This window comes from Hoplias malabaricus, chromosome 5, assembly GCF_029633855.1.
Source record: "Hoplias malabaricus isolate fHopMal1 chromosome 5, fHopMal1.hap1, whole genome shotgun sequence".
Lineage (NCBI taxonomy): Eukaryota > Metazoa > Chordata > Actinopteri > Characiformes > Erythrinidae > Hoplias > Hoplias malabaricus.
Genome location: NC_089804.1, coordinates 28728400 through 28743973, shown reverse-complemented (window position 1 = coordinate 28743973; position 15574 = coordinate 28728400).

Genomic DNA, 15574 nt, shown 5'->3' with positions numbered 1-15574 from the left:
AATGAAATGAGTTAAATGTGTAGGATTGAAGGATGACTGGGATGTAAGATGAGAGGGTGAAAAAAACGAAGGTAGAGTAGAATGAAGGGATGAGTATTTCAAGCAGAATAGCTGGTCTTGAATGCGTAGAGGATGAAAGGATCAGAATGATGGCATGTGCTTCTTCTTCATTTTGAGCTGTTTATGAGTGGAAATGAGCTGATGAATGACTTTCACCCAGTCACTTTCAGCCTGCTTTTTGTAGCTTTAAACAAACTCATCCAAACTCTGTCATTTACTACAGAGCAGTTCATCACCCAGTTTTAAACAGAGCCTACAATGTCAGGGTGTTGACGTTGAAGTTTTTTATTATTATTACTCTGTAATATAGACTTAAAAAACTGGCTTCATGGAAATAATTCTGATCATTTTGTAGAAAAATGTGAACAGCCAATTTTGGTAAAGAGAATCATGGGTGATGTCCCCTAAAGCTATGAGACATTCTTGTTTATTGTGGTGTATGTCTCAGCATAATAAGTTGGAAAAGGTCATACTTTAATAATTAGACAATTAATATAAATATGATAAGAGATAGTAGTCTTGAATCTTCATTACCATCAACGTCATCGTCAACGTCAATTTAACTAGCCATATCTTCCAAAACAACATTCTGCTTTCACATGCATTTACAGTATGTGTGATTTTTTATCTCTTTCGATTTATTTGTTCTTGTTAACGAAGTTACAATGATATCCAATACCTAAAAAAATGTTATCATATCTTCGAAATCCTAAAAGTTTGACTATAAAACCCCCAATAATTTACCATGACAACGCATCCTTAATAAAGTTACCACAGCGGCAACACCCCCAAAAATAATCAAACACTGTATGTTACCATGACAAATAATGAATTAGCACAATAACTGAAAACTAACGGCGTCACAAGTGCTGAACATATCAAGTAATTTTGATTTTTTTTCAGTGTTATGCATTAAATATTTGATTAATTAGAGAATTGGAGATTAGCATCCACGATTTAAAAATGCTAAACAAGGCATCAAACGGGAGATTGCACCAAAGTTTTAGATTTATCCCACTAAAGCTTGAAATGCACAAGTCGCTGGATTTTTTTCCGTCATAAGCTAAGTCTGAGCCAATGTCATGCCTTCACTCTTACCAAACCGACATTAACATCAACCTAACCTCGAACCTAACCGTCACCACAACCCTACATCACTTGGCTATTTTGCAGATTGTGCATTTCAGGGCAAAGACCTGACACTGAAAACGTATTTTCCAATTTTACTAAGTTGTGTATTACACGTTTTCGGCGGTACCATGTCCGCTAGTTTAGAAACGATTTGGACGGAATGTAAATTAAAGAATGTAAAGGCATAAACTAAACTAAAATAATAATAATAATAATAATAATAATAATAATAATAATAACAATAATCACAATTAAGCCCATATATCCACCAGATAAATATACAGGATTAATTAATTCGAATAAAGGGAACTTTTTGGAATGCGAGACAACAATACCAGAAGAATCCGGTGGCGCATTTTGTAACGGATTATGAACACAAATTACGGATATTCCTTTTAATGTTAAATAGTTTACTCATTTTTCCCCTTTTTCAGTGAATGGATCGTTCACAGCTTACCTGAAAGCAAAATAAGTACAGCTCCTTTTAAATGTCTCTAACAGTCTCCTTCAATCACTAACAGAAACCTGACGTCTGTGCTTAGCAGTACCACAACATTTCCACAATATAAAACGTGCTTTTATTAACGGATTTGATTTAAAACAATGCATTATAACAAAAACATTTCTTTGCATAGTGTAGTCTTATTATATCAGCATTACAAAATAGTATGTTCAGGATTATAGTAGAGATTTATGAGAGCGGTCTCGTTGTCGGGGGCTTCAAGTAAAGATGAGTCAAAGAAAGACTAACGGTGTGTTTGAGCACTGAGTTTAGCGAACTGGACTTAATATAACAATGTACCAATGCATCTGCGTCTGCGTAAGTCAAACAGCAGGTCCTGTAATGGCATTGTGAAAGACACTTTTCTGAAGTCTATGGGAAAGAGGATCCTATCCTCAAGAAAATGTGAAGAAGCGAAGAAGAAAGCAGGCTTTGAATAACTCGGTGTGTCTGGAATTCTTATGATTATAAACCTGACACACTGCTGGAGCTTCAGGACAATCTGGACACGTGTAACGCAAAACTTACACTCACATATTCAAATAATTTATTTAACAATGGTGTGTAATTAATATAAAATCAAAACAACGCGCTAAAGGTAGAGAACTTTAAAATTATACTTATATTATTCATTTACACTTCCTAATTTTGTTAAAACACGTTAGTAGATCTGTCTGTAAATTACGTTTTCCTTAAATATTTATATTTCTGGTCAACAAGCCTCATTACATCCAAAGCAAAGTTAATTTACACCAGCCAAATGACAGTGTACAATCTTACACAAAACGTATAACTAATACGTATAAATTGCTTAAAAGCTCAAAAGGCAGAACCACAAAATAATAATAATAATAATAATAATAATAAAAGCTTACTTTTCACACCTTCGAAGGCAAACTACACATTTATAACAACAACAACAACAACAGTAATAATAATAATAATAATAATAATAATAATAATAATAATAATAATAATAATATGGCTAATATATAAATAAAATAAATAATTGAGATGGATGAATATAGCTTTTTTTCTGCAGGGTCTTATGAGCACTACATTCATCCATTTCAATTATTTCTTTTAAGACGAACTAGAAACACTTTCTGCTGTGCTATTTGTTATGCTTCTATATTAAGTATTCTGATATAAATAATCCAGTAAACTTAGCAGCACTATTAGCAACATTTAACTGACTAGCGCCAACGTCACGCCTTCAATCTAGCTGCAAATAGATTATTATATTATTTTATCTTTACATATACGTTTACAAATTCTCCCTTAAAATATAATTAAAAAAAGTCAGTTTTAAAATATCGCAATGTAACATTTTACCGGAAGCCACCTTTTACAATCAGGTCTCTAGAATTCACTGCGTGAAAAATGTGGATCATCAGGTATTGCGTCTATAAATTATATAATATGTCATTTTGTATGTATATCATTATTGTCTATATGTGGTGCGTAGAAAAATATTTACAATTAAAATTCCGCGCATAGAAACTATTTTAAACTTCATAATATATCACACTTGCTTAATTTTGCTAAATGCTGGTAACGATGTCATTATTACCGCAGTATTAGCACTGATCCTCTTAAAAAGATCAGATAATTGTCTTCCTCACCGGAACCACTCAATAATCCATAATGATTATAATAAAAAATATAATTTTGCTACCGGCACTGACATGTTAAATTTTTTTACCTTCATATATACTCACACTGCGAAAGTTGTAATATTAGGGACATATGCATGTTTTGTAATCCCATGTAGCTATCTTGGCACTGATATGTTCCTTTTGTTTCTCTACTCAGTGAACGATCCCACTGTACGAGATCTGCTTCCACCATTTAGACCATTTATTCCACCATTTCGCCATTTGGAGTTTCGTATCACAGCGAGTAAGTGAGCGCAGTATAATACAGTGTTTGTTGAAGGATGTTGTTGTCTTTCAGCAGAGGGCCTGGGGGACTATGGGAAGGTCCCAGAGAGGCTACAATGAGATGCCGTTGATAGCTCTGGCAAAGCCCTGCTGCTTTAAGCGCCCCCTCGACCACAGGATGGTCCTTTTCAGCGGAAAGTGTTTGTTCTTGAAGACACTTAATACCGTGAGTGCACAATAACAACAGCGGGAGAGCTGCGAGACTGCTCGGCCTTTTTGCTTTTTTTCCATCCATCTTTACACGAACAGCGCTCTGCCAACGAGACTCTAGTTCCGCAGGCCTTCTTCCAATCGCGTTAATGTTAATGTTGATCCACTGCTGTTTAACGAAAGAAAAGACGCAGGTGCTGAAATGTTGCCCCGGATCATTCTGGTAAAAGCCCGCAGAATATAAACGCGAGTATTGTCCTCTGGACACACTGAAACTTTTTAACAAACTCTTCATCAGAAAAACACTGTCAGCTGCAGCATCAACCCCAGACAAATTCCAGACAGACTCAATCAAAGTTTGAGGTCAATAGGAAGAACAGCGCAAACAAATACATTTGGTGGGCACGGAAATCTGTGCTTTTTTGTTTAACGTTTCTTATTGTGCAATTGTACTATTCTGGATTGTTCGAGAATTGTAACTTTAAAAAAACAAGAGAATTTGTATTTAAAATATAAAAACAAGTAACAAAAAAGGTAATTATATGTTTTCTGGCTAAGACAGGCGTAGATTAGAGGATGTAATTTAGACCTGTTTTTTTTTAGCACAAAAGTCGTAAAAATTTAACTTAATGAGTTTCACACAGGGTTTATATGAGCCAAGTGAGCAACATAAAAAATACGGAAATTCAGATGATGCTAGTTCCTGTTGAACATGTGACTTGTGGAATATGCGTGACCCCAGTGTGTGTGTGTGTGTGTGTGTCTATATATATAGCACAAGTGAAATAATAATATTTTAATTTTTATAGTATTTGAACATTTGAACGCATTTTAGGTACTTTCTTGTGATACCTCTGAAAATATAAATGCTGGTAATTTATTAATGTTTGTATGTTTTTAACGTTTTTACCTTTACACACACATACACCTGTCTATATGAACGTATAAGGACAAAAAAAGGCAGCTCATTCATATAATAACCTTCCAGCGTTTTTTTCCAGAGAAACCCGCATTGGTTCCAAGTCATCAAAAACCAAACCCTGTCTTCACACTGCAACCTTTTCTTCTCTTGGTGGTCTTTTTTGTAGCAGTTCCACTGGATGATTGTGTGAAGAGGAGGGGGGCTTTCTTGCACATCTGCAAGCCCCCCCCCCCCCCGCTCTGTCTCAGGCAAACGACAGAGCCATTCGTCAGTACTCACCCATATCCGAGTCGCGCTCATTATGCAGATTAAAGACAGGTGCAGCCACACTTCCACAAAGGAGGCCACGACAGACGCCCAGGGAGACGCAACAACTTCCATTACCTGCTTTCACCAGCGCCCACAAAGCTGCCTCACACACGTCCCGCCAGAATGTTTCAGAAACATTAACGTGAAACCACAGGATCCGTCAAAGGCAGACGAAAAGTACCCGGATGTCGTAATACATCTGGGCAGTGGAATGTGGAAACACTGGCCGCTATTCAGTCCCATAATTATCAGGGGTGGTTTAGTGGTGGTCAGTCAGTTCTTGGGTCCTTACATGATCACATGAAGTTTGTTTGCTGGTAAGGGCCAAACGTGCGACCAGATCAGACCAACCACGATATTAATCATATTTTATGATTTTTATTTTATGCGCGTGAGATACCGCATTTTTCTTACATCAGTATAGTATGATATAACATGAATCGAGTGTGATTTAAAGCAGCAATAGGTAGTATTTTTACCATACAGTCACAGCATTAAAATATTAACTATGATATATAGTATAGGAGAAGGAAAAAGCTTAGTTTTCAATGGGAGTTAGTGTAAAAAAGGAGAATTTTGGAGAATTTCTGTTGGTCCATTCATCATGAAATTTTCTTGTGCTTTTGTGTTATAATAATATTGTAGTAAATTAAAATCAATTTTTAAAATCCATGAAATATATTTTTCTTCGGACATTTTTCATTAGTTGTCTGTAAAAAAACATTAAAAAAATAAACAAAAAAACATGTAGACAATAAAAACAGTAAGATCAAACACACAATTAAAATCTAAAATAAAAGCCTGGCAGTACAAACATTAGTAATTGGCTATTTTATAGGGTATATTTTATTTAATAAAATTAACACATACTGCAATTTGCAAAAGACAACTCTTTTACTGTTTTATTTTATTCGGTTCTGTTTTTATTTTTTTTTTCACATTGACCATTATATGAGCCTCATAATCACCACAAACCAACAGTTCTCAAGGCATGACCATTAAAAATAAAATTTCTCTGAAATATGGTTCATTCACAGAAAGGAATAGCCTACACTTAGATGTTTAATACCGTTATTTGTTATTTCTTTGATTTTTCTTATATTTTCTCTTTTTCAGTGCACATTTCCTCCCGTGGGACTCTGCAGGCAGAACGCCCTTCACCATAACTTACAATCAGGGGAAGTGTCAGCTGTGAGGAATCCAGTGATTTGGATGTCCGTGTGTGATTCAGTTTGGACAGTCAGGGCCTGTGGAGGTCAGCGGTGTTGAAGGGCAGCAGGGCAGGTGGAGGGTAAGTGAAGCGGGGTGTGTGTGTGGGGGGTGTCATTCTAATTGTAAATAGGTTTTAATGGAGCACAAAATAATGCTTAAAGCCATCTACCAAGCTAATGCCTGCAGACCTGAAAGTACATAACATCATGGATTATACACAGTTAAAAAAATTCTAAGGTTATAAATGCTGATGTTGCACCAGTAGCCTTCTAGGTTCACTTTGTAATCTAGTAAACATCAGCTGTAAGCTCCAAATTCAAGCTGCCTTTATGTTTCAAACTGTAATTAGAAACTAACACACTCATTTAAAAATGCTAATTACATTTATGTAGTGTTTTTTTTAATATACACTCAAACACGGTACATACTTTGGGACAGTAGGGATTTGCCTCAACCACCACCAATGTGCAGCGTCCGCGTGGATGATATGACTGCAGTCGAGCCGCTTCAGTGCGCTCACCACACATCAGCTATTGGATAGAGAAGGGATGAGAGGGAGTGATTAATCCAGTTGAAGATACACAAGTAAAAAACAAGAAATAATATTCCATTTTTAATGAAATTCCGTTTTAAAATCTATTTATGCACAAGTCAGTGTTGATTACCATAAAATACAGAATTCAACTCTCAGTCCTTACTTGATTTTGGCATTCTATTTCAGATCTATATCAAACCTCATTGTTCATGACTTGTTATGAATTGTTTATCAATTTTTGCAACAGTCTGTTTAAAAGGGGAACTCCACCCGAGTTTCGAAATTTCTTCACAATTCATTTATTAAATTGGAAAGTGTCATTCAAAATGGTTGCATATGAAATGAAAGAGTCAGACATGATGGTGAAAGGAGTCTGGGATTTTTAATAGATGTATTATTATTTTACAATTATGAATTCTGCATAAATAAAGCTCATAGGACACATGTAGGTTTATTGGTTAATTATGGACTGCGATACAATGGCTATATTTGTTTTGCAGATGCTGAAATACCTGGTTACAATCACTAACACTGAATAAAATCTGAATTCCTACCTTTTTCTACAATGATCATCTCACATCACATACCATCAAAGACTAAATTCTGCAGATTCAGTGTTTACTTTTTAATGTACTCTATGCACTTGGTCTATATATATACCCTGAAGGTTTTCCTTGCTAAGACTTCCATTACATATCAGTAGTGCTATGAAATTAGTGTTAAACAACATTTCCATACTGACCATAGATAACTAAGGACTTAGTAAAGTCTTTACACACAAATGAAATCACCAGTCTATAAGAAAAACTAGTGGAGGCCAGGTCTGAGTTTGATAGTGCGCCCAGCCGCACACACAGGAGAGTTGAGCACGATTAAAAGAGCTTTGATTAATCTAACGTATGTGCCAAAACTGCACATGCTGCGTATGATCCCAATTAGACTGAAACCCAACTCAGCCAAAGTGCTGCTCCACATTTCTCCAGCCATGCTTTGCCTTTTGTTTTCATTGGACTGTCTTTGACAACACGCCTTATAGTCATTCAGTTCAAAAAGAAACTGCAAGTGATAATGTCAAACGTATGGCCCTCACGTTACGAAAAGGATGCGGTTATTACTCTTGGATGCAGTTTGCTGTGGTGGTGGTGGCGGTTCTGCAGCACTTTTAAAGATAGGATCCCAATTCAGGAGTCCTATTCATTTGCAAATGCATGCTTTAGATTGGAAGGTCCTCTGGTCTAAACTGGTCTAAAATCATGCCACCATTGGCTATATGAGACAGGCTTAATATTGTACAAGCTACAATTCAGGGCCCCAACTGGAGAATTGCAACTTGGTGACATGTTTATGATTTTGCCAGGTTCAAGCTTATGGCCCTGTATTTAAGGGACTCTATGCCTCATATACATGTTTGGGTTGACTTACAGCCCATTCATTGGGTCTGAGCAGGCATAGAGCTTCTGGGAGGTGGTGCGCAGACTGAGGAGGTTGAAGAATTGGGGTGATGAGGAATAAAGTCTCCACTGTTTCTCTACTCTGCAGGCCTATGCCAGGCCGAGGGCACTCACCCAAAGCCACCCTTTAAAATAAACACTATTTGTATGTGTCTGAAAGCTTAACGGTTGCAGTTTATAATTTGCTGCAACTCAAAATGTGTGTTCTGCATGGTGTAGCCATCAAAGGAAGGCTTATAATTTGCTTTAAAGCACAAGCAGCGGGGAAGTCAGGCCTACAGTGTCAGTAGCGTTTAAGTTTTACAGACAGTCAAAAAAGTGTTTCTGTGCAAATTGTTAGTGATTCAACCAAAATGACTAAAAAAGGAAGTTTATTCAAAATCAATTTTAGCTGTAAAATTAATGATGTCATTTCCGGAGACACCTGTTGTCATGTAAGGTCATTTATCAATAAATAATTGCATTTTAATTCATTCATTTTCTGTAACACCTTCAACCTGTCAGTCCATCACACAAGTTTGAATAAGAAATCCACCTACCAGCATGTGTCTGGATTGTGGGAGGAAACCCATGCAGACACAGGGAGAACACAGCAAAATCCTCATAGGTGACCTAAGGTGGGTACTGAACCTACAACCCCAGACTTCTGGAGCTGTGTGACAGAGACAATATGAATATTATTTATGAAAATGTATATATTCCACCTCTAAATTTTAGCAAAAAAAAAAAAAAACTTCAAATCAAAATAAGCTTATATCTAATCAAATGCATTATTAACTGCCTTACACTATTTGTGTGTAGAAGCTTTCAGATTTTAAATATTACCTAATTCCCATTTACATCGACTACATTGATTAATTTAAAGTGTATTAACAATTTTTACAATAAAAAATGGATGGTAAAAGCTCATTTCTATTTGCAGTTTTTGGTAACCTGGAGTTTTGGTAAAATTACTTTGAATGCAAATGGCCCACCTGAACTGAGTTTTCAGATCAGTTTCTATATACAGCTGAGAAAGAAACAAAACAAGGATTCAAAAAATCCAATAGTCCTAAAGTGCTTGATTATACACCCAGTTAAAAGCAATATTTCTCCATGTAAGTGTTGAGCCTTCTCCTAAAGTGCAGCAAATGACTTCTCAAAGACATCAACCTAATGGGGGAAGGCATTAGACCACATAAACAACAGCATCATTCCAGCTGTTCTCCTGCCAATGCGATGCTCCTATTTTAGCCCTCACCTCCTCCTTCCACCCCATTTATCCTCGCAGCAGAGTTTGCAGGAAATGTCGGCCCGGCATGATTGATGTGAGATGGGTGCTTCCCCGACTTCATGGTCAAATAAAGCAAGACAGCTGTTGGGAGAAATCAAATTCCATGCAGGAGCTTGGAAAGACTTGTCCCCCCCCCCCCCCCCCCCCTTAACCATCATTTTTAACTGAGCCATTGGCTTGGAGCAGACGAGTAAATAAAAAAACATGGCCATGATGTGGCAGGGGGTCACCGGAGCCCTCATTATAGAGCAATTACTGCACGAAAGCCCCTTTCCTTTCAAAATCCAGCCCCAAAGTCAACCCCACTTTTCAGGGCTTTTCAGAAGTAAGACATGACAAGAGCTTGGAGGATGTTTTCTTCTGGATCTTAAGTAACAAGTTCAAGCCCACTGCTTTTCTACAAAGTGAAGATACACTTCAGTTTTGCTGTGACTCAGACTGAACTCATTGTGTAAGTCCTTGTAGTGTTTCTTAGAAGATTTGGCCAGAAATCGAATTCACACAATTTTCTCATTACCCCTGATGTTGTTAGACATATTTGGCATCCAAAGTTTTTCTCTTTAGTTTTGTACTGGAGCTACAAGCCCCCAGATTAGTGTAGACATCACACACTTGTCTCAGTGCACACACTTGGTTTGAGTTGGAGATTTCTGTAGAAAACAGAGTGATGCCTTTAAGAGTAAATTTATTAAAACATGGTAAAAAAAAAAAAAAGTGGTACTTGATTGTCTTGTCCTGTACAACGTATTGACTTAGATTCGATTCGATTCAACTTTATTGTCATTACACATGTACAAGTAAAAAGCAATGAAATGTAGTTTAGTATATATCCAGAGTGCAATAAGCAGCAAGTATAAATGTTCAATATATACAAAATATAGACAGAAGTATAAACAAATATAAATGTGAATATATTAGAGATATTTTAAACTGTTCTAATATTTACATGTGAATATGTAAGAGGTATTGTACAGATAATATACAGATGGAATATACAGTGAGTTAAACTAAATATTTAAGTAAAAGAATGTTCCACTTTTCATCATACCACTCATTCCTGTACTGTTAACAGTAGTATAACAGTAGTAGCAGCTATCTTAAAGCCTGAATATGTACATTTCTACAGAGAAAAGCATGTACCATCTTGTTAGAAACATAAGCTAGTCTATTTGATTTTGGGCAAGCATGGTATACTTTAGGTATTAAGTAAGAGTGTACTAGCAGCATTCTTGTAAATGTACTAATTCACTGCTTCTTGCAACTAAATTGACCCAATTTCTAATTGTCCATTGCCCATTCTACATTTTGAGTACACAAATAGTTCACATTTAAGTTATGCACTAAAACTATATGAAAATGAATATATAATGTGTGTGTATTTTACTAATTATATACTTACATCTCACTTATAATTGTAATGGATTATAACAGGAATTAAGCATGTACAAAACAGCCATAAATTTAACCCTATCTCTAAACTTAAACTGGACAATGTGCAGTGTCCAGAAAGTCAGAAAAGCAAGGTTTTTGAAGTTTATACTTAACAGAAATTTCTGCTGTCTTCATAGCACTTATTTAGGTAAATAATAGAGACTCAGAGTGTATGCAGCAAGACAGCGCCACCAATGGATGGAGACTCATTACTGAACATACAATATCTACGAGTTATAATGAAGCAAAATGTCCTCAGCATAAAAATGACAATATGTTTAGCAGGTAAGTATTTAGAAGAATATTGACAATAAAATCAACCAAAGACTTATTTGTTTTGCGTTGGTTAATAACACTGTGTTCATCAGGTTCAACTCCACCCATGTTTTACTCTTAGCTATTTCACCCCAAACTACAGGCCAAACATAGGCCATTAAACTTTATGTATAAGTAGGGTGACCAGACGTCCTCATTTACCCGGACATGTCCTCTTTTTTAGACTTAAAAAAATGTCCGGGCGGAATTTCACAAACGTCCGGGATTTTGTTTTTCTAGAGCTTTCATAGAACTTCGAGAAGCGTTTCGTTCACAAACTAGTCCCGCCCTCCCCTACTCCAATTGGTTCGCTTGAGTGAGAAGGGGGCGTGGTGAAGTAGCCTAAAATCTTCTGATTGGACGGTCTGACTGTAGAGCTACTGTTATTGGTCGATAATCTTCTCTGTAAACATTTAATTGGTCAGTCTGCACGTCAGTAGTCCTTGTTTACGTTAGGCAAAGCTCATACCGAAACATAAACAAATTTTAAGTGTATATCAGTCAAAAGATTAAGTACAAAAATACTCCAAATATACTCAGGATTTTTCGTGTACTTGTAAGTATAAGCCAATTATACAAGTATAATTGTGATTAGTATATCACTGATAATATAGAACAACATTGGATAGCTTATTTTTAGTTTAAAGGTGACATATTATGCAAAACTCACCTTTTTGGGTCTCTACTACTCCTATAAACACCCCAAATGTGAAAAAATAAATACCCATCAGTTTTCTGTGAGTCAGTTGAAAGATTTTTGTGTCAGGAATCATATGCTTCTTACAAGACGTTTGGATGGCTCCCTTATTTTGTACACCACACTAGGGAAAATTTGATTAGAACCACCCTGGTATTCATGAATTTGTGCAGACAGAGCCGGACTGCCCTATACTACGCACATTGCGTAGGGTCCCTACACAGCTGCTCTCCACGACCTTAAAAGCCTTGCAGTGCCACAGTGTAATGACCCAAACTTTGAAGCGGAAAAGTGAACATATACTGCTGATTTTATTCTGTCTAGTGCTCGTTTAAACATTCCCAAACACATCAGTGCAGTCTAAATGTTGCTTACTATTTCATACCACGTAAATTACGTAGTTATTTCCCAGTGCTACGTTGAGCTCTTCGACATGTCAGTTCCACCTTAAACGCTGCCGCTATACTCACACAATCACAGTAACACCGGCATATTTGAAGTTTTCGTTAAACGCTCAGGGTCGAGCACATTGGGTTGGATGGCGTCTCTGTTTTCTGTCATTTTCACGTGGTAAATGCTCAGCGTAAACAGGGGATGGGGCGTGACCAGCAACAGCTTATTTGCACAAAAGTGACAGCCTTAAACGGCCCATTCTGGAACTGAAACTGGCAAGAATAGAGATGGTGAGATCTCTTTATGTGTGAGTGATTTTGTGAACATGTTTTGTATAGCACATAGACCTATTCTAACTTAAAAGAAAGAGGTATGGTGTGGAAGTATGAAAAAGGAAGTATGATTATAACGCACCTGCATAAACATAATTTTTGTAAGAGTAGGTAAGCAATTTGAACAATGCTATTTGCTTCCATTATTTCTTAGCAACTTTAGCCTTGTAGCTCAAGTACAAAACTATATATAAAAAAATTAAAACTGCATTGTAAAAGTAATAGCAAAAAAAAAAAAAAAAACGCTAGAATTACAGCATTTAAACCAAAGCAACCATGTCTGTTGGTATTAGGCCGTCTATGAAAGCTTGTCTGTATTTAAAACTTCCTCTAAACATGTAGTCAGGGAGCTTAACTTTTTATTTATTTCTGCTCTGAAAAGCACTTACAAAAGTAAGAAAATGGCTGTTTTAGTAGTGATAATACCGGCAGTATGCATTTCAGTGTAATTACACATGCCTTTTGTTTATTTTACTGATTCAAATTGAGATTGTGGTAGAGTGAAGGAAACGAGACTCCACATTTCCCGCTCTGCGGTACCGGCGGAGCCCAAAACATTTACAAATATTTGTGTATATTCTCATTTCATATTTGGAAAGTGATCTGTGATCAGCAGAATATGCTCCAAAACAATGGCAAAAGGCCCAAGGGGAGGTTGCTTTGTGCTTTATGTGTTAGACAGTCCTCTATTTACTGCCATCCACACACAGTAATCTCATAATCACTTCAACTTCAATAAGCTGCAGTGCTTCTTTCTCCTTGCCAAACAGTGCTTCCTTCAGCTTTTCAGGCAACTGGAAAAAGCAGTTAGAAAAAACTATTACTCAGCCATATTTGCTTAAAGTTCTATTAAAAATGACTTACTCCAAATGTAGTCAATCAGCCGAGACCTGTTTGTTGTCTAAGTATGCTTCTTTATTTTTGCACCGCAGCTAATGCAGCTAAGTAATGGAAACTTAAACCCCACCAATTAGTATTGTGCAAACTGCAACTCTAAACCTTCCTCAAACTGAAATGAGTTGTTAAGTAAGCTTAAACAGACTTGCTTATGTGGGTATGGCAGGCCTACTTAGTCTTCACAGAAGCCCTAATGATTTCTAGGAAGTGCAAAATACATGCCTATAATTTGTATTATAAAGTCATTTTTAATTTATAATGTAGTGAGTGAATATGTGAGTGTGTTGCCCTGCAATGGATTGGCGCCCCCTCCAGGACGTGTTCCCCCTTGCGCCCAGTGATTCCAGGTAGGCTCTGGAACCACTGCGACCCTGAACTAGATAAAAGGTTACAGACAATGAATAAATGAATGAATAAACGTATTCGTATCATTGTGTTTGTTGTATTTATCGACTGAAAATAGTGTAAAATATTATAAACCTGCTAAATGTGCTTTTATTATCACTGTACAGCACCTAATTGTTCCTTCATATTTAGCCCATCCATGCAGGTGAACACACACACGCTCTCTTTCTCTCTCTCACTCTCTCTCTGGATGTGAGCCCACATCCACCTGGAGTGGCGGGCTGCCATCCCCAGCGCCCAAGGAGCACCTCCTTAGCTGTGCCTTGAGGTAGAAGACAGCTTTCTCCTTCACTCCCCTACTCCTAGATTTCCTGCTGGTTGTGTGGATTTAACCAGTGTGCTTTCAGTTCCAGGCCCACTTCTCTAACCATCACAGCTGCCCGCCCCCTTTGGCAAAGTCTGCCCCCTGCAGTAACATACTTATGTTTGCAAATTAAAGATACTGTAGATACAGTAAAAAGAGCCATAACAATATCCTGCTCAACTTCCAGAGTTAAGCATTTTCATTTGCTCCTTTAAAATTACCTTCTATGAGATATGAGGTTTGGAGAAGACTATGTAACTGATATCTGCTAAATATTCAGTTAACATGCAATGTCTTCTACAAGTTCTAAATGTCCATGTTCAATCTAGAATAGTAATTAAATTATTTACGTGCACCATTGTTAGCTTTAGCGCTAACATGCAATTAGAAATCCCATAGGTGGGATGTATATCCGATGTTCTGCCAAGTTCTCATTTCCAAAGACAGCTAAGTTAAAGTACATGGATTAGGCTCGTCATTTTTGGCAGATTCTATTTTGTTTTAATCTCATAAACAATTCCCAGTATAAGCACTCTGCACTCTAACACACCTGCTCTGTACAGACGAAAGCAAAGGAACATAATAACTCCCCTGAAACATGCAGTTCAGCAACCAGAGAGCAATTCCTCCTCCATGTTTCACGGTCATTAGTTTATACCCTCAGTAATATCAGCACTGATTTATTCATCTGGCCTAGATTTGAAGGAGCAGATCTCAAAACCTATTGCTAATGGCTCCCTAAACCACATTAGCATTACACAGTAAGAAATGGTCACTGAACATAGTGCTTTTTTAGGCTTTTGTTCTAAATAAAGCAGCAAGGGACCATTCAGACAGCATGATCATTACATTGCTGCGAGTCAGTATATGACTCCACCGTGATTTGCCACTCATTAGAGGCCATGCAATGAAATAATGTGTTATTCTTTCTGCTGTTTGTTCTTCAAGATGTTATCTTACATCCTGGAATGACTTCAAGACTTCCGTTCATTTTCATGTAAGTGAATGCTCAGACATTAATGACCTGGAAAATAGAAGCAAATGTATTTGTACTGTTAACTTATTTGGAATGACCGTCCTGTATAGTGCTATACATATTTCTATACATATACAAGGGTAGGATCTGATTCGATTATTGTTATTTTGTTTTATGTAAAATATCTTTATTACACAGAGCTTTTAGCATATACCACCCAGCAAGTTAGCATATATAGCAATATATCATAACAGTACATGAAAGCTACACTAAGCAACAGAGCCGGACCGCCCTATACGCTCACTACGCACGCTGCGTAAGGCCCCGTAAATTAAC